Here is a 19744-nt window from a genome sequence, read left to right as displayed (position 1 = left end):
TGTATATATAGTGTTGTCACGGAAAATTCTAGAACACTCTATAATGGAACATTGTGGAAGGTCCTTGGAATCGGATAGGAATCATATTTTGAGACTGAATTTACTTTTCTGAAATCAGTCACAAAATGAAAGGTTTTGTCTGGTTTAGTCACAAGGAGACAAGGAGAGCTCCATTCACTGTTACTCGGCTCAATAATATCATTGTCAAGCATATATTTAATTTCTTTTCTCATAGCTTCAAGTTTGACTGGATTGAGCCGGTAAGGATGTTGCTTAATTGAAGAAGCATTTCCTACATCAACATTATGACAAACAGCACTGGTTTTGTTTGTCACATCTGTATAAAGAATTTTAAAAGAAAATACCAAAGCTTCTATTTCTTCTCTACGATCAAAAGACAGATGTGCAAGTTTTGAATCTAAATTTGACAAAATTTCTGAATTTTTCAATCTAACTGTCTCTTTCATAGTTTTACAACTAAAAGGTGGTTCAATTACATCTGGTTTGTCATGATTGTTCTCAAATGTAACCATGCCTAAAATGGCAACTGGTTTACTCTCACATTCATTAGTTTGGCTCAAAATATGGTTTTAACATATTAATATAACACACTCTATTTTGTTTGCGCCGACCTGGAGTTTTTACAATTTAAATTATCCCTCGCCCTGTCGTCCGAATTTAAAGCATTTAGTCTCTAAATTCAATAGGCTATAAACAAGACAAACACACATATAGGATTAGTTGCTCGCAGTAACATCTTATTTTCTCTTGCGATACAATGTTTTATTTTACTTTATTGTACATATTTCTTCGATTGAAACAATAAATAAACACATGACATAACATTGGTTCTTTTTCGCATCGTTTCTTTTCCCCTGGCTAATACCTCCAACGCCTGTACGTACAATAAACATAGCAGCAACTGCACATATACCTATGTAACCAACTTCAATTCGACGTAGCTGCAAGCACATTCGATACTAATACATTTAAATCCCAATCTTTATATAGTACCATTAAACCCCACCCATAAAAACCGCCAAAACTTTCCTCGTGCCTCTTGCACCTAACATCAAACTTATAAATAGTACATACTGTTACAAAACCAGTATCCGAACTAGTTATACTAGTTCCCATCTATAAATAATAACTACAAATAGCAAACGGGAAAACCCCTATTTCAAACGAAATAAAATACATATAATTAAAATCATTAATTTTACTTTCTATTGTGTAAGGACCACAATATTTAGCCTGTAAAGGATGTCCAGGGACTGGCAAAAATACAAGTACCTTATCACCAGGCTCAAAAACTCTGTCCCTGTCATCTTTATCATACCATTTTTCATCTTGTTTTGTACAGTTTTTAAGTTTTTCTGAGCAATTTGACAAGCAGTATATAATTTTTCTTTAAATCTAGATACATAGTCTAAAAGATTCAAGTCAGTATGTTCAGTAAGCCATTTTTCCTTAATCAATTTTAACGGTCCCCTTACAGTGTGACCAAATACCAACTCAAAGGGACTAAATCCAAGGGATTCTTGAACAGCCTCTCAGACTGCAAAAAGTAGAAAGTGAACTCCATCATCCCAGTCTCTGTCAAATTGAAGACAAAAATTTCTAATCATGTTCTTCAATGTTTGATGAAAACGTTCTAAGGCACCTTGAGAATCTGGATGGTAAGCACTTGATCTATACTGAGCAATCTCTAACTGGTACACGACTTGCTGAATTAAACCTGACATGAAATTTGATCCCTGGTCGGACTATATAGACTTAGGAAGTCCTACTAATGTGAAAAATTTGATAAGTGCTTTGACAATAGTAGGTGTCTTAATATTTCTTAGCGGAATAGCCTTAGGAAAGCGAGTGATTGTCAATAAATACGCATGATTGTCAATAAATACACATGATTGTCAATAAATACGCATTTCCAGTCTTGGTCTTTGGTAAAGGTCCAACCCAGTCAATTAGAACTCTGCTGAAAGGTTCGTCAAAGGCTGGAATAGGCAGAAGGGGTGGTGGTGGTTTTTCTGGTTAGGCTTACCAACAACCTGGCATATATGACATGATTTGCAGTATTCTTCGACATCATTTCGAAGTCTGGGCCAGTAGAAATGCTGCAATATCTTAAGGCAAGTCTTTCTTATACCTAAGTGTCCAGCCACGGGGGTGTCATGAGCAAGACCAATAATTTCTTGCCTAAAAACTTTAGGCACCACCACTTGGTATACCACTCTCCATTCCTCCTCTGGGATAGCATCAGGAGGCCTCCACTTCCTCATTAAAATGCCCGCTGGCTGAGCCGAAGAACCTCAGGGTCTTTATGTTGTTCTTCTAATAAATTATTTCGGTCTAATGAATGGCTGTTTACGTCTGGCCATGACATAATAACATTCTTGTTACCACTAGGTGGTTTTATAGTGGCCTTTTCTGAGCTACCAGGACCTTCAATGTCAGCTAGGAAAGTGTCAGAAAGGTCCATGTAATCAAACTTGTCTTCTTGCAAATTATCATCTTGTTGTTTTCTAGCCATCGCCCTAGTAACAACACAAGCTGGATACAATTCAGCATCGTCTTCAGGTGATTTAACATCCACCACCGATTCACTGGTAACAATTGATTCAGCAACCACTTTGTTCCTATCTAGATCATTTTCTAGCAATAAGGTAACACCCTCAACAGGGAGATTATGACAAACACCTACAACAACTGGTCCAGTTATCAAATCTGACTTCGGATCAATACGATGGAGAGGAACATCTATACAACCTAACTCTACACCTTGTAACAAAATTGAGGCACCAACAGAAGTCTTCTCGGACAAAGGCAACACACCTTCTAACAATAAAGACTGAGAAGCTCCAGTGTCCCGTAAAATATTAATAAGCTGAAGAGTGGTATCATCAACAATAGAAACAAATCCATCAGACATAAAGGGTTTGTATTCCTCCATGTAATCACAAAAACTGGACTTAAAAGCCTGACTCGCAGGACATTCCAAAGTACTGGTAATGTAAAGTGTCGTACAAGCACTGGACTTCGGCTTATTATCTCGTTCATTCTTTTTCTGGAGTCTAAAACAATCAGCCATCAGGTGACCATTCTTCTTACAATAAGCACAAATCAGTGACTTCTTCTCAAAAGTATCAAATTTTGGACTAGACATATTGTAACTGGACTGACTCTTATTCTGTGCAACAGGCTTACTTTCAGTACGCCCAGTGCTTTGATTTTTGTAATTTCCACTGGAAGTATTAACATTTTGACCCTTGAAACTTCTTTTATGTGAAAGAGTATAATTATCTGAAATAACAGCTGCATCATGTATTGACTCAACAGTTTTGTCGTCTAAATGTGTTTTTAAGTCTAAATGAACACATTGTTTGAACTCTTCTAATAACATCAATTGTCTTAGGTTATCAAAATTTTTATCTGTTTTCTTTGAAGTAAGCCATTTATCAAATATATCATCTTTTTCCCGAGCAAATTCCACGGAACTTTTTTCTGATGAAAGTGCGGAGTATATTTCAGCGGCTTAACCCTCTAAAACACTTTGTAGCATCGTAGTCCAATACGGTATTGGCCATTTCAAATTGTTAGCAATTTTCTCAAACTGTGGAAAATATTTATCAACTGTTTTTTCACAAAATTTGGGAAGCAAACGTATATGTTTTGCTGCATCAAAATAATCTGATTTCGACTGGACTTTAGTGTTATTTTCTTCTTTGCCAATTTCAATTTTCATTTTTTCCATCTCTAGCCTTTCCCTCATTTCAAGTTCTGCCTTTAATTTAAGTTTCTTTTGTTTTAATCTAAGTTCATCTTGTTTTAATTTGAATTCATCTTCTTTTTCTTGTTTATCCATTTCCAATCTTTCCTTCATTTCCAGTTCTTTTAATTTAAGTTCATGTTCAAATTCAAGTTGTTTTAATTTAAAGGCGTCAACATTCTCGACCTCAAGTTCAAAAGCCTCTTCACCTAAAATTTCTGCGTCAACTAATTTGTCTATTACCAAATTTTTTATAATTTGTTTTCTCATAGATACTCTAAAATTTAATTTCAGATGTTTAGCAAGCAACACTTATTCCTCTTTCTTTAAATTATCAAACCCCTCCAGGTCTGGCGTTTTCAAAAATTTACCAGCATAAAATGCCATTTTGTAGAATTGTGTTGGCTAGTTATAATAAAAATACTAAACAAATTTTGAATAAAATATTTTCAGTATCCCGGACGAGCCCCCAATTTCTGTTACGGCCAGAAATCGCCTTCAAATTGTAGCCAACAAAAGACACAAATCAATAGTAAAATTTAACAATATTTATTATACAAAAGTTTACAAGGGTATAACACAAATATTACTGTCAACTTAACTGTCAAAATACGAGTCCAATCTTTTATCTTTATCTGTATCCGGAAATCTTTCAGAATCCAATCTGAATATTACGTTCACTACTTAGGTCACAATCCAGTATGATGTTGTTTGTAGAATAAAAGTGTCAATCCAAATGCTGTGAAAACTAATGTCTATCGATGTCTCAGTCCAAATCTAATTCCGAGAGTTTAACCTTAGTGTCTGTATATATGGTGTTGTCACGGAAAATTCTAGAACACTCTATAATGGAACATTGTGGAAGGTCCAAGAAAGTTACAACGGAAGTTTCTAGTAAAATGTAGAAGTTTATATAACGCATCTTTTATTAGGATCATTCTGGAATCATTAAGTAATTCAAATGGAAAGTTCCAATCATTCTGTGATTGTTCCAGTGATTTCTAAACTGCACAGTTATAAGATTATTTTGTAAACAACTACCAGGCCATACAACACAAATTAGGCCAACACAAATAAATACAATAATTACAATTTCATAACACTATGAAATTCCACAAAAGATCATCAAAATGATAAAACTGCTTTATGACCAATTTTCCTGTCAAGTTATACATGGTGGAACTATGACCGAACCATTCCCTGTTACAACTGGGGTACGTCAAGGTTGTCTTCTCTCTCCTCTCCTGTTCCTAATAGTAGTTGACTGGGTTGGTAAATCAGCCTACAAAGATCCAAAAGACATTGGATGGACCCTCAAAACACGTCTTGAAGATCTTGAATTTGCTGATGACATTTGTGCACTATCCCATCGCTTTCAAGATGCACAACATCATACCACAAGTCTTGAAACAGTAGCAAAACAAACAGGCCTATACATCAACGTACAGAAAACCTAATCAAGGAGGCTAAATACAAACCAGCAAGATTGTCTTAAGATCGACGACTCTACTGTTGAAGATGTTCAACAATTTACTTACCTTGGAAGTATTGTCAGTACATCAGGAGGCACAGACGAAGATATATCAGCGAGAAAAAAGAAAGCACAACAGGTATTTTCCATGCTTAAACCTGTTTGGAGAAGTAATGCTTTAAGACTTAGAGCTAGCACAAAATTAAGGATATTTACCATCAATGTCAAATCTGTACTCTTATACGGATCAGAGACCTGGAGAGAAACAGCTGCATCCATCAAATCCATCCAAACTTTTGTCAATAAGTGTTTGAGAAACATCCTCAACATCAGATGGCCAAACAAAATATCCAACAATGAATTATGGAGAAGAACCAAACAACAGACAACAACCCAGACAATAAGAGCAAGAAAGTGGAAGTGGATCGGGCATACCCTCAGAAGAAAAGACACACACATTAATATTACCAAGCAAGCCCTAGAATGGAACCCCCAAGAACATCGAAAAAGGGGAAGGCCAAAAAACACCTGGCGTAGGGGACTAACAAGCGAGCTAAGTAAATTTGGGATGACCTGGAAAGAAACAAATCGTCAGCCATGAACAGGAAGAAATGGAGAGAAACTGTAGTCGCCCTAAGTCCCCTTTGGGACGAAGTGGATTAAGTCAAGTAAGTCAACTGTATGCTCAGGCATTTAAAGAAACCCCCAGATTAAGTCCCAGATTCAGTTACAAAATTTAGCATTTTATTAATGATTTGTTTATAAGAAAATGTCAATTCATCATGTTTTTCCTAGACCGGTGAAAAAAGGGGGTTTGACAAATTGTCGATTTCCCTTGAAAATAAGTAGGAAGTAAATAGGACATTCCGTTCCATTTAAAAAACAAAGGTGTATGGTATTAAAAAATAAATGATTTGATTTGTTGCTGAATAAATTCACAAAAAGACCGTTTTGAAGAGAGAAAAAACATCAATTCTAAATAAAATGGTAATGTGAGTACTGTATTTTGGAATGGAGAGAAACTAAGAACCTAAATATAGATGTATACCAACATTATCGACATAAACATATAATTTGTACCTATTCGTTAAAAACACAGATCAGAAGTTTCACCTGGTAATCGATTTCAATCTGTATTGTTTTATAAACCAATAAAACTTCGTACTATTCCAATCAACATGTAAATGTATTTTTCATAATTAAGGCTTGCAAAGAGAAATTAAAAACACACAAAGGTGTCAATATTTTCACACCCATCTATAAGTTGTCATAAATCATGCATGTGGACGCTGGCATAAATTTACGGCCTGTTTAAGAAGTCAAATCAAGCTGTGATTCATTTCCGCTCTAGATAAGAAGATTCAGTAGCAATAAAATTATGTTAAAACTTTTTTTTTGTGACCTGACTGGGGGGAGGGGGCATGTGCCCCCCTGTGCCCCCGGTAAATCCGCCACTGTTGAATGATAATGTGTGAATGTCTTATTGAATAGTAATGTTATATAAACCAAGAAAACCAATTATTTGATATGATTGTTTCCATTAAAAGTAGAAATGATCAAAACAAGTTGGAAAATGTGAAATGTTTGACGGAAATTACTTCCCATTTTTTGACAAAAGGTTCATGTTTTACGATGCTTTATGTTGACACTGGTATAATGGTTTTTATTAGTGTATTTTGATTATTCAAACATCCCTGTTTCCAAATCTTTTGCTTTTCTTTTGTTAAAAACATCTGTGATATATATTTTTTTCAATTTCAAATACCTTACTTATTGGATGCTCGTCTGTCAATAAATTTTATGATAGCAACAGGTTCATAAAATCTTGCCACATTAGTTAGTTACTTATATAAGCCTGTTAAAATTGTATTTCATAATGTACATTAAACATACACATTTTGGATCTTTCAATTTACTTTATTTAATCAATAGTTTTATCAATTATGTTGCTAACATATTTTCTGTCAAACTAGTCATTTTATGTTAGCAACATTTGGATGTGCTACAAATTAGAGTTATCTGTCCTGGGTTAAAACCTTTTTAAATTTCAGACAGCGGTATTTTGCAGGAGTTCTTAATATGACTTGCAACTAGGATAAGATCTCCAATGTTGGTTAAAAATCTCAAATATATATTGTCCGTCAAATTTATTTATGTAAGCACAATCTTATGTTAGCAACAAGTCCGTCAATATCTTATGTTAGCAACACTTTTTAGTCCGTCAAATTTTATGTTAGCAACAATAATGTCCGTCAAATCTTATGTTAGCAACACAAAAGTCCGTCAAATATTATGATAGCAACAAAAAAGTCTGTCAAATGTTATGTTAGCAACAAAAAAGTCCGTCAAATATTATGTTCGCAACAAAAAAGTCCGTCAATTTTTATGTTAGCAACAAACGAGTCCGTCAATTTTTATGTTAGCAACAACTTAATTTCTGTCAAATTTTATGTTAGCAGCATTGTTTATGTCTGTCAAATCTTATGTTAGCAACTCAAAGATAATCCTTTTTTAAAGTTATTACAATTCATTTTTTATTGGTGCAGATGTTCAGAAATGTTTTATTCCAATTTGCCTTTCATATTAAATCAAGATATACATCCAAACTTTGATAATACTGATAATATCAGGATTTTTTGTGTTGCTAACATAAACATTTTCCGTCACAATGTCTGTCAATTTTGTTATGATAGCAACATTTTTTTAAGATGTTCTTTATTTAAAAAAAAACTACTGTTAGGTCACACCAATTTAATTTCTTGTTCTACGGATTTTTGGACTCAAAAATTGGGGCGAGCGAGCGATTTGAAAATTTTAATAAAAAAATATTTAATTTGCAAATTTTTGAGCCGAAGCTTAAAAAGTAAAGGCGAGCGATTATATTTTTTTTTTAAACATATATACATACATAAAATAGTAGGTTTTGACTATATTAAAACTTAACTTATCATTTGTACCTTGACATTTCTTCCCTTGTCTGAGGATGGGTTGTTCCCAACCTGATATTGTGATAATAACAAACATAGGTCAAAGTACGGCCTTTTACATAGAGCTTTGATTCAAACCAAACAGCAAGATATAAGGGACCACAACTTAGTATTGTACACAATTCAATTTCGAACTGGAAAACCAACAATCTAATTTATATTTCCAAACGGGAAAATACCAATGAACCACATCAACAAACGATAACTGCTGAACGATAGGTCCCTGAATCAATCAGAACAGTAGTACAAATAATTATGACGTCTGGCAAGGCTATTTTATTATTTTTCTGTGATGCCTTCCTACGACGTAGGAAGGCGTCCCAGAAAAAAAATCAGGACAGGTGCACAAACCTGTAGCGTGTATGACCGTCAGCATACATTATAATTGCAGTTGAAGGCAAATCCTTCAAAAGTTCTTTGTACTTTATTTTAACAACGAACATTTGTTGATAGGGAATATACGTCAGGGGGAAAGAAAACAATGTTTTGTTCTGTACAGATATTTCCGCAGTTACATATTTATAATTCGGAGCACTCCCACTTTGAATAAATTAGTTTTATGCTGAAACACATATTCTCACAGATATGTACAGTGTTGTTGGGTGCTTATAGGTTTAAAATTGTTATATAAAGGTTAGACTGTGATTTTAAAAACAAATGTTGAGATCTTTTTATAATATTTACAAAAAAACGGTGTGGGAAATGAACATGATTCCATTTCCGGATGCGGGAAGCGGGAATATAATAAAAATAAAAAAATTCTGTTTTGAAAAACTGTTTTGTTTTGAAAAACTGTTTTGTTTTGAAAAACTGTTTTGTGGCCTTAATGCTAAAAAAAACACCTAATGGACATTCATTGATTCATTGATGTCTTAATTTCCTTATACTGTGCCACTTTAAACACTATGGTGCTATTTCATGTATTTCATGGCATCCTGTTTTTATTAGTGGAGAAAACTAAGACCTTTATAAGGAAAACTGACAATCCTAGTCAATTAAGTCTCTTAATTTGATATCACACAACAAAAGGAATGTTAAATAAAGAGAGAAGAAGAAAGAAAGTTTTATACATGTATACAAAAAATATTTAAAACTTTCAGCATAAAATCTCTGTGCAATGATGCCAATCTTTAATGATATAAAATATTCATAATCATGACAATATTAACATTACTAAAGATGAGTATATGGCTTTTGTTTTTCAGTCAGTAGAAGGATGCATAATACATGTACATGAATTTGAATATAATTATTTTTTTCCAGAAAATAAAATCTGAATTTGAGGCAAATATATATGTGAGATGATTAGAAGACATGATACTTGAGCAGTGCTTCAGAATCACACTACAGGAGTTTGTAGAATTTTGATTGTAATCAAGTTAACCTGAAGGTAATTTAATAATAAAACAAGAAAGAACATTTACTATTCAACTTTACTAAAATATTTTTTTGATGTTTAGGTCACAATATGATAAAGTTCTTTTTTTTTCTGTCTTACTTTCGTCTCCTTGCATATTTTTTTGAGGGGATCATTTTTTGGAAAAGTACTGGTAAAAGTCAACACTTGTGTGATAAAGCACCATTTAAGTTCAGAACATGTTGTATATAATCTGATAATAATTAGATAAAAGAAAAAGACAAAAAATACAATAATTTTATCTATGTATATTCTTTAAAAAAAAGAAGTGGTTTGATTGCCAATGAGATAACTCTCCACAAGAGACCAAATGACTCAGAAATTAACACCTTAGGCCTATATGTCACTGTAGGCCTTCAACAATGAGCAAAGCCCATACAGCATAATCTACCTTTAAGTTATCTTTCTGTAAGGAGACAGCAAAAACGTGTATACATATTTTTGGCTTCATTGGTCAATTATGTTGTAACAACCCATAACCAAATATTGATTAAATCCTTCATACTGCAGGTTATTTTTATACTTGTATGCACGAAATCTGGTCAAAGATAATTGAATATTTGGAGTTTCAGTAATTCATAAATTAATGACAGCTCATTCAAAATTGCAAATCTAAAATTATGACAGCAACAATAGCTTAAAAGCTAAATTGACATGAAAAGTTTCTTGACCTTATTTCATTTTATGAACTATTTATTCATTCATTAACCTAGATTTAAATGGAAGGCTCAAAGCATTGAGATTGGCTTATAACTCAAAAACCAAAGCATTTAGAGCAAATCTGACATGGAGTAAAATTGTTTATCAGGTCAAGATCTATCTGCCCTGAAATTTTCGGATGAATCGAACAACCCATTGTTGGGTCGCTGCCCCTAAATTGGTAATTTTAACTTAAGGAAATTTTACTGTTTTTGGTTGAATCTTGAATATTATTATAGATAGAGATAAACTTTAAACAGCAATAATGTTCAGCAAAGTAAGATTTACAAATAAGTCAACATGACCGAAATGGTCAGTTGACCCCTTTAGGAGTTATTGCCCTTTATAGTCAATTTTTAACCATTTTTCGTAAATCTTAGTAATCTTTTACAAAATCTTCTCCTCTGAAACTACTGGGCCAAATTATTCCAAACTTGGCCACAATCATCATTGGAGTATCTAGTTTGAAAAATGTGTGGCGTGACCCTGCCAACCAACCAAGATGGCCGCCATGGCTAAAAATAGAACATAGGGGTAAAATGTAGATTTTGGCTTATAACTCTCAAACCAAAGCATTTAGAGCAAATCTGACATGGGGTCAAATAACTTATTAGGTCAAGTTCTAACTGCCCTTAAATTTTCAGACAAATCGGACAACCCGTTGTTGGGTTGCTGCCCCTGAATTAGTAATTTTAAGGAAATTTTGCAGTTTTTGCTTATTATCTTGAATATTATTATAGATAGAGATAAACTGTAAACAGCAATAATGTTCAGCAAAGTAAGATCTACAAATATGTTGACATGACCAAAATGGTCAGTTGACCCATTAAGGAGTTATTGCCATTTATAGTCAATTTTTCTAAAATTTAAGTATTCTTTTAAAAAATCTTCTCTGAAACTACTGGGCCAAATTTAACCAAACTTGCCCACAATCATCAATTGGGTATCTAGTTTAAAAAATGTGTGGCGTGACCCTGCCAACCAACCAAGATGGCCTCCATGGCTAAAAATATTTTAAAGGGGCGAAATGTAGATTTTGGCCTATATCTCTGAAACCAAAGCATTTAGAGCAAATCTGACAGGGGATACATTGTTCATCAGGCCAAGATCTATCTGCCCTGAAATTTTTAGACAAAGCAGACAACCTGTTGCCCCAGAATTAGTAATTTTAAGGAAATTTTGTAGTGTTTGGTTATTATCTTGAATATTATAATAGATGGAGATAAACTTTAAACAGCAAAAATGTTCAGCAAATTAAGATCTACAAATAAGTCAAATGACCAAAATTGTCAGTTTACCCCTTAAATTGTTATTGCCCTTTATAGTCAGTTTTTAACAATTTTCATAAATTTTTGTAAATTTTTGTAAATTTTTAGAATATATTTTTCGGTGTAATTATTGGGCCAAGTTCATTATAGATAGAGATAATTGTAGCAAGAATAATGTCCAGTAAAATAAGATCTACAAACACATCATGATCACCAAAACACAATTTTGTCATGAATTTATCTGTGTCCATTGTTTAATATGCACATAGACCAAGGTTAGCGACACAGGCTCTTCAGAGCCTCTAGTTTCTGCTTATTGCTCTGTTTCAATCCTGTTCTTAAGCACATATTGACAATCTGATGTTATTTTTTTTTTAATTTAGAGCTTCATAGTAAACAGATGAAAGGCAACACCTTCACTATTTAAGTCAGACTATAGGAAGCTTTATTGTTGATAGCTGAACTGGTAAGTAATTATATCTTATGAGTTATGTGTATATTGTACATATTAACGAAGGAAAGAAGAAATAAGAAATAATTTTCAGAATCTAAAGGATTATGGGTAATCTTATTGTTTGTACACCAAAATGAAAATAATGTTATGTCATTGTTTGAATTTCTATTGTTATAGAATATTTTAAACCAACCACAACGTTTTGGTGTACGCTTTTGAAAATATAATACAAAATGCACTTATTTAGATTCTGAAAAGTTGAATTAAACAGGTGATAATAGAAATGATTAAAATGAGGAGATAAGGTAAGATTGCCAATGAAACAACTATCCACCAAAATTCATATAAAGTGGATGTAAGCAGTTATGTGCTACCGTACATCCTATAACAATGAAAAAAAATTATAATGTATAGTTTGCTATATATAAAGTTTTGTCTGTGGTTGAAAGTTTTTTTATTTAAGAAATAAGTCATGCAAGCCATAGATTTGTTGGAAATTTACAAATAACCTTGATTGTGATATTCAAATTTTATCCTGAGCTTTAGCTGATGAAACAACACTTGACAAGAAACCAAATGAAACAGTAATTATGACCTATAGGTCACTGTACAGCCTTCAAGAATGAGTAAATTCCATACCATAGTCAGCTATAAATATGATAAATCAAAAACTTTAAAGAATTTAAAGGAGAAAACTGACAGCCTAATTAATGTACAAAACAATAAACAAAAAAACAATTATGTAACACAGCAACACACAGCAATCGCTGGTTCAATTAAAAATTTTATCAAGGCTTTTCCCAGGAACTTTTATTTAGATGTGATGGGTGGTGATTATTTAAGAAGACTGCTTGAACATTTAAATGAAATATGCAAACTAAAATGTATGCATGGTGGGGTCAAATAAAAAGAGCCTCCCCCTCTACATTTATTTTTGGGACAGCCCTCACATTGTTGTTTACATTTAAGCAAAAGCAACATTCATATTAGAAGTAAAATAAAGCTTTCATTATGTATGTTTAAAAAAGATGATACTTATAACAATAAATAGAATTCTTTTTTTAACCTTTCAGATGAAGAAGAATTCAAAGAGTGGAGCATTTAGAAGATAGAACATTCAAATATTATTTATTGCTATTTCAGTAACTTATCAAATGTGAATTGTTAAAAACATTCTTAATTATAAATATAATTGAAATTCAACATGGAAAGTGTTTTCTTCTTTTTTAACATCTGGTAATATATGTCTTTGATAGGGACAATTTTTTAGTCATAAGCTATTATTTTTAGATCATGATAAACCTACAAGGGACATAACTCTTTAAGAATGAACATTGTAATGTGGCTGTTAGGAGTGTTATGTCATTGTTACTTCCCGTGTTTAATTATAAACTATAAAATTCATATTTCTTTATTTAATAATTTACAAGAACCTTTTTATGTATATATTTGTTAAATTACATAGGTTTTGCTATTTGAATTCATTGGTTAAAGATATTTATTTAAATTCTTAACACGGGTAATTTGAAGTCATTGAATACTCCATTTCTATTTACATTTGGCATATCATGATAAAAGTTGTACTTTGTTGATTAAATTATATATTGTTTTTAGTTTTTGGTTTTCATTTACTTACTAATAGATATTTTATAGCACTGTTTCATTTGGCATCCATCGTCTCTGTATAAATCAGTTCACAAACCAGAACAAGCTGTGGTCTGCATCCCCGAATCCCCAGCCGAATTGTTGCTGCTACAGTAAAATAGCTTGTTGGTATTGAAATTTTGTTTGGTATACATTCGATTTTGCATAATTTGTTGTACAATTTTGAATTCGACTTCCTTTCAAACATTGAAATAAGATTTGGATTAAAATATATTGTAATGATAGTTAAGTTTTGGTGTATGCTTAACATCCACCTGCAAATATTACATATATATTCGGGATGATAACAGGTACATTAAATATACATATGAGGTAGCTGATAATCAGCTATAACCCACAAGACAATTTATTGATGTTTAACTCACTTTTACTCTACTTTTAAGATAAATAACCAGATAAAATAGAGATTACCAAGAAAAAGAATGATATGTCAATAAGTACAACAAAGAGAATATTTCACATTTTTCCAAATGGCTGCTTCACATAAATGTCCTGTTGTATTATCACGTTTATATCACGTGGTATATATTCTTCTTCTTCTTCTTCTTCTTCTTCTTCTTCTTCTTCTTTTCTTCTTCTTCTTCTTCTTCTTCTTCTTCTTCTTCTTCTTCTTCTTCTTCTTCTTCTTCTTCTTCTTCTTCTTCTTCTTCTTCTTCTTCTTCTTCTTCTTCTTCTTCTTCTTCTTCTTCTTCTTCGTGTCAAATTGGTTTTGCATAGTTAAAACATGATAAAAACAAATGTTCATTTTAGTTTTGTCAGGTTGGTCATTTCAGATTTGAATGTTTCAAACGAGTTTCAAACGAATGCAAATACTTCTGCATCTTTAAGATGCATAAGCATAATTTCCTCTGAAAAATAAACATACACAATAAGAAAAAATATTGATCCTTAAAAGCATTAATTTGCAAATGAAATTTAGGGGGGCTACAAATGAGCAATTATCTTAATCGTAAACAGCAATTCGAGTACACATTTTACGTTCAGGTTTGTTGGATTTGATTTTTTCATCCTAAGCACCTATAATTAGAAAAAAATATAAATCTGGCTCTAGATTCGATTTTTTAAAAATGTATGTATATTTTAGGCTACACGTGGATATAATAACATTAAGAATTGACAGTATCAAAATATTCTAAGTAAATTAGTGAAATACCTTTGAAATGAGTCATATAAACAGAAAAGGTATGTTTGAAACACTTACAATTAAAAGCTTTGTGTATTTTCTGACTGTTATTTTTTTCCTTCACTTATTTGTTTACTCGTTTTTCATTCAAATTTACGCATATTTAATTTAGTTCATGAAATATATTTTTTAAAAAGAAGGACACATCATTAACTAGCTCCCTCTTGATTTTTTATCAAAATTCCTTGACAACAGACGTACTTTTGGTTCTTAAAAAGAAAATAACTTAAGAAAAGGTTATCTAGACTTCATTCTCTATCAAATTGTAGTCTTCCCTTCAATAGAATATTTAAAAAAATTTAGTGTTGTATTGAACTTTCGAAAATCTCCATGACAACTGATCAGGCAATAATTTTATGTTTGAAAAGGCTTATAGGTAAATGATGCTCAATAGCTAATAGATACATTTTTCTTCTAAAGTACAACTTTTGTATTGTAAACGCCCTGCCCAACTTTGAAAATGTTTTCGGGATGCTATCATCTGCAGTAGTAACATTGTTCTTGATCAACTGTGTCACTATAAAAAAGAAGATTTGGTATGGTTGCCAATGAGACAACTATCCACAAAAGAACAAAATGACACAGACATTACATTTTGTAACAACTATAGTTCACCATACGGCCTTCAACAATGTGTCAATTTTTTTTTTATCAACAATTTTAGGATTTGAAAACTATTCTTCGATTAAATGTAGCAACTTTCCCATTGACCTCTCTCTACCTTTTTATCCTAAAAATTCATAGCCATACTATTATTGCCATTCTTTTAGTAAACACTAAATCGTTAATAAGAAATCTTATTTTAACTGCTTAGGACACATGATTCTTATGAATTGTGTCCCTCTTCTTGTCGACTTGTTTCTTTATTATTATGAGGCTGACGTCATACATGAACTTCTTACTTTCCGCTATATAGATGATGTTCTTTCACTAAATAAATCAAAATTTGGTGACTATGTCGAACGCATCTATCCCATTGAACAAGAGATAAAGGATACAACAGATACAGTTAAGTCGGCCTCATATCTTGACTCACATCTAAAAATTGAGAATGAGGGTCAATTGAAAACAAAACTTTACGACAAAAGAGATGATTTCAGCTTTCCGATTGTGAACTTTCCATTTCTAAGTAGGAACATTCCAGCAGCACCTACATACGGTGTATATATCTACCAATTGATACGATATTCCCGTGCTTGTATTTCACAAGGAAGCTATTATAAATTTACTATTTTCAAATTTTTTGAAATACTAAGGATTTTCTACCTCAGGCATAGATTACCTTTGTTGTATTTGGCAAAACTTTTAGGAATTTTGGTCCTCAATGCTCTTCAACTTCGTACTTTATTTTGCCTTTTTAACTTTTTTGGATTGGAGCGTCACTGATGAGTCTTTTGAAGACGAAACGCGCGTCTGGCGTATATACTAAATTTAGTCCTGGTTTCTATGATCAGTTTATTTAAATCAAGAGTTCCAAATGATGAAGTTAAAATCATCTCTTCGTAAATTTTACGGACGCACAGTTTGTTCCCATGACTCGTGATCAGAAGCTAATTTCCAAGTCCAAAAAATAGCAACTGACAAAAACATTTAGATTTTTCCCCCAATATTTCTGTTTTTTCACTAATAAATGGATTTACTTTTTACAGTCATCAGTTTAACACTTCAACACTGACAGAAAAAAAAATTGCAGGGGTGAAAAACCTTAAGCGGAAGACTACATTTTTTCAAAATGAAAAGAACACGGTTCAAACTTCGGTTAAGTCAAATAATTATCTTGGTTTCCTTCTCACAGTGGGTAAGATTGTTCTACGACAGAACGTTCGGTGCTGGTGATTCGGTCCAGACTGATGATGGTGGGTACTGATGTGTGCTGGTGGGTTTGTTTGCAGTGTATCAGAACGGCAAAAGAACAACCGTTGTGTTGCTTTCCAATTCTTTGATACGTTCTAAATACCATGAGAGGAATATCATAATGATTCTTTATGGCAAAATTTATGCAATTCGACAAACGAAATTATCCTGACGACGTGCTTGTGATTAGACAACGATCCTTGTTCTGTGCACCTTTGTTCTATTTTTGTGCCTTTATATTTTAGTTAAAAGTGGCAAATATTCAAGATTATTGATGCACATAAAGTTGTGTTATTGATAGAAAATATAACTAGCATATAACTGATGGATATTTCATATGAGCAGAGTTGAGTCTATTTTGTTATAATTTTATTTTTGAGAGGGGGTAAAAGATTTTTTTCTGTTGAGGTGTTTTATGTATTTTTAATAAACTATTATTAGCCGTTAGTTTGGAGATGCTGTTCACTGTTATTGAATAATTGCCTGTTATCTGTCTTCGGTAAATTGACATTGTTGTGAACTGTTATTATGAAAACATGACCTCTGTTCACTGTTTTATTTTAATTTTTTAATTCAATTTTTTCTGTTTTCTCCTAAGATAATTTACAATGCTTCCATCGTTTAGCAAAATAATTTATTTTGGCCTGTTAATAAAACCCCTATTTCCCCTTTTCGAAATAAGAAAACAATGATTCGATGGATTACACTGCTAATTTTGCATAGGTACTTTTTCTGTACAAAAAATCTGTAGTACTGGAAAATTACTTTTAAAATATAGTACTTTTTTAGTACTTTAAATTTATTGTAATATTTAAGTACTTGCTTTTTACAGTACTTGATTTGTACTTCAAATTTTAAGTACTCAATTTGTACTTTAATTGTGTAGTACTAAATGTGTACCTCAAATATTAGGTACTCATTTTGTACCTTTATTTTGAAGTGCTTGATATGTACTTAAATTTTAAGTACAAATCAAGTACTATAAAAAAACAGGTACCTAAATATTACAATAAATTTAAAGTACTAAAAAAGTACTATATTTTAAAAGTAATTTTCCAGTACCACAGACTTTTTGTACAGAAAAAGTACCTATGCAAAAGTAGCAGTGTAGGAAGCGATTTTTACGGCATTGCCATTTCTTTTCTCTAGGAAAAGTCTTGAGAGATATCTGCACCACGTTGTTTTATGAACCTTTAGTACATGTATGCCCTGCTGACTGCAAATTTTGGGGTCGATTAAACTTGTAGTTTCAGAGTATAACTGATAAGAAGGATGTCGATTTTTTTTTTCAGAAGAGATGTAAGAACAATATTGAAATTCAATTCTTCTTGAATAATTGATCATAGGTCTTTCCTTCCATATTGTTTTAATGAAACTGTCATAAATAAACGGTCATACATATTGATTGATTGCTTGGTTGGTTGGTTGGTTGGTTGGTTGGTTTATTACTTAAACACTTGGGATAGGGTCTCTTGAAGCAAGCGGAAAAAACTGAGATCTTGGACCCCGTATTGAACACACGAGACGGAAACATGCACTGATTTTTTGATTGATTGATTGATTGATTGATTGATTGGTTGGTTAAACATGTTGATTGGTTGATTAAACACGTTGGTTGGTTGGTTAAACACGTTGGATAGTGTTTCTTGAAACAAGCGAGAAAGAAACAAATGAGATCGTGGACTCCATATTAAACACATGAGACGGAAACATGCACTGACTGATTGGTTGGTTGGTTGGTTGGTTGGCTGGTTGGCTAAAAATGTTGATTGGTTGATTAAACACGTTGGTTGGTTGGTTAAACACGTTGGAAAGTGTTTCTTGAAACAAGCGAGAAAGAAACAAATGAGATCGTGGACTCCATATTAAACAGATGAGACGGAGACATGCACTGATTGATTGATTGGTTGGTTGGCTAAACATGTTGATTGGTTGATTAAACACGTTGGTTGGTTGGTTGGTTAAACACGTTGGATAGTGTTTCTTTAAACAAGCGAGAAAGAAACAAATGAGATCGTGGACTCCATATTAAACACATGAGACGGAAACATGCACTGATTGATTGATTGATTGATTTATTGGTTGGTTGGTTGGTTGAACATGTTGATTGGTTGATCAAACACATTCATTTGTAAGTGGGGGGGGTGGGTCCTAGGGATTTTTTTTATATAAACGGAACAGAATGGTTAAAATTGCCGTTTTACAATTTAAATCAATTGCTTCTTAAAAGCAATTGTAAACGGTCTCACCCCCCTTTTGAAACATGATTGATTGTTATGTGTGTGCGTGTTTGTTTGTTTGTTTGTCTGTTTGTTTGTCTGTTTGTTTGTTTCTGTAAGGGGTCTATATTATTCCGGGGAAGTTTCATGTTTAGTTCGGAAAGTTTTTATTTTATTTCAGGTCCAGCGTGCGCGCCAGATTGAGGAGACATCACGTGACGCGGGTTGATAATAACGAAAACTCAGTCTTTTTATTTCTTTTCAGGTGGGGACGTTGAACAGACAACATCTATAGAGATGGAATGTACACAATGTAATTTCTTTTGTCATTGTAGGAAATTGACATTTCGGTCACAGTTCACCAGCAGTGCATGATTTGGATTTTATTGATCCGGTGTAACTTTAAAACACGCGTGGCATGATTATTTTCTTGTAATGTACATTTTTCAGCACCAGTTTGTAACACAGATAAGTATTTTAATCTAGGAGCGGACATTTTATTTTAGGATTTCACTGAGATTTACGGCCCTGCACTGCTAATTTTGCATAGGTACTTTTTCTGTACAAAAAATCTGTAGTACTGGAAAATTACTTTTAAAATATAGTACTTTTTTAGTACTTTAAATTTATTGTAATATTTAAGTACTTGCTTTTTACAGTAGTTGATTTGGACTTCAAATTTTAAGTACTCAATTTGTACTTTAATTGTGTAGTACTAAATGTGTACCTCAAATATTAGGTACTCATTTTGTACC

Source organism: Mytilus galloprovincialis, chromosome 10, assembly GCF_965363235.1.
Source record: "Mytilus galloprovincialis chromosome 10, xbMytGall1.hap1.1, whole genome shotgun sequence".
Lineage (NCBI taxonomy): Eukaryota > Metazoa > Mollusca > Bivalvia > Mytilida > Mytilidae > Mytilus > Mytilus galloprovincialis.
Note: the sequence above shows the minus strand (reverse complement) of the source record.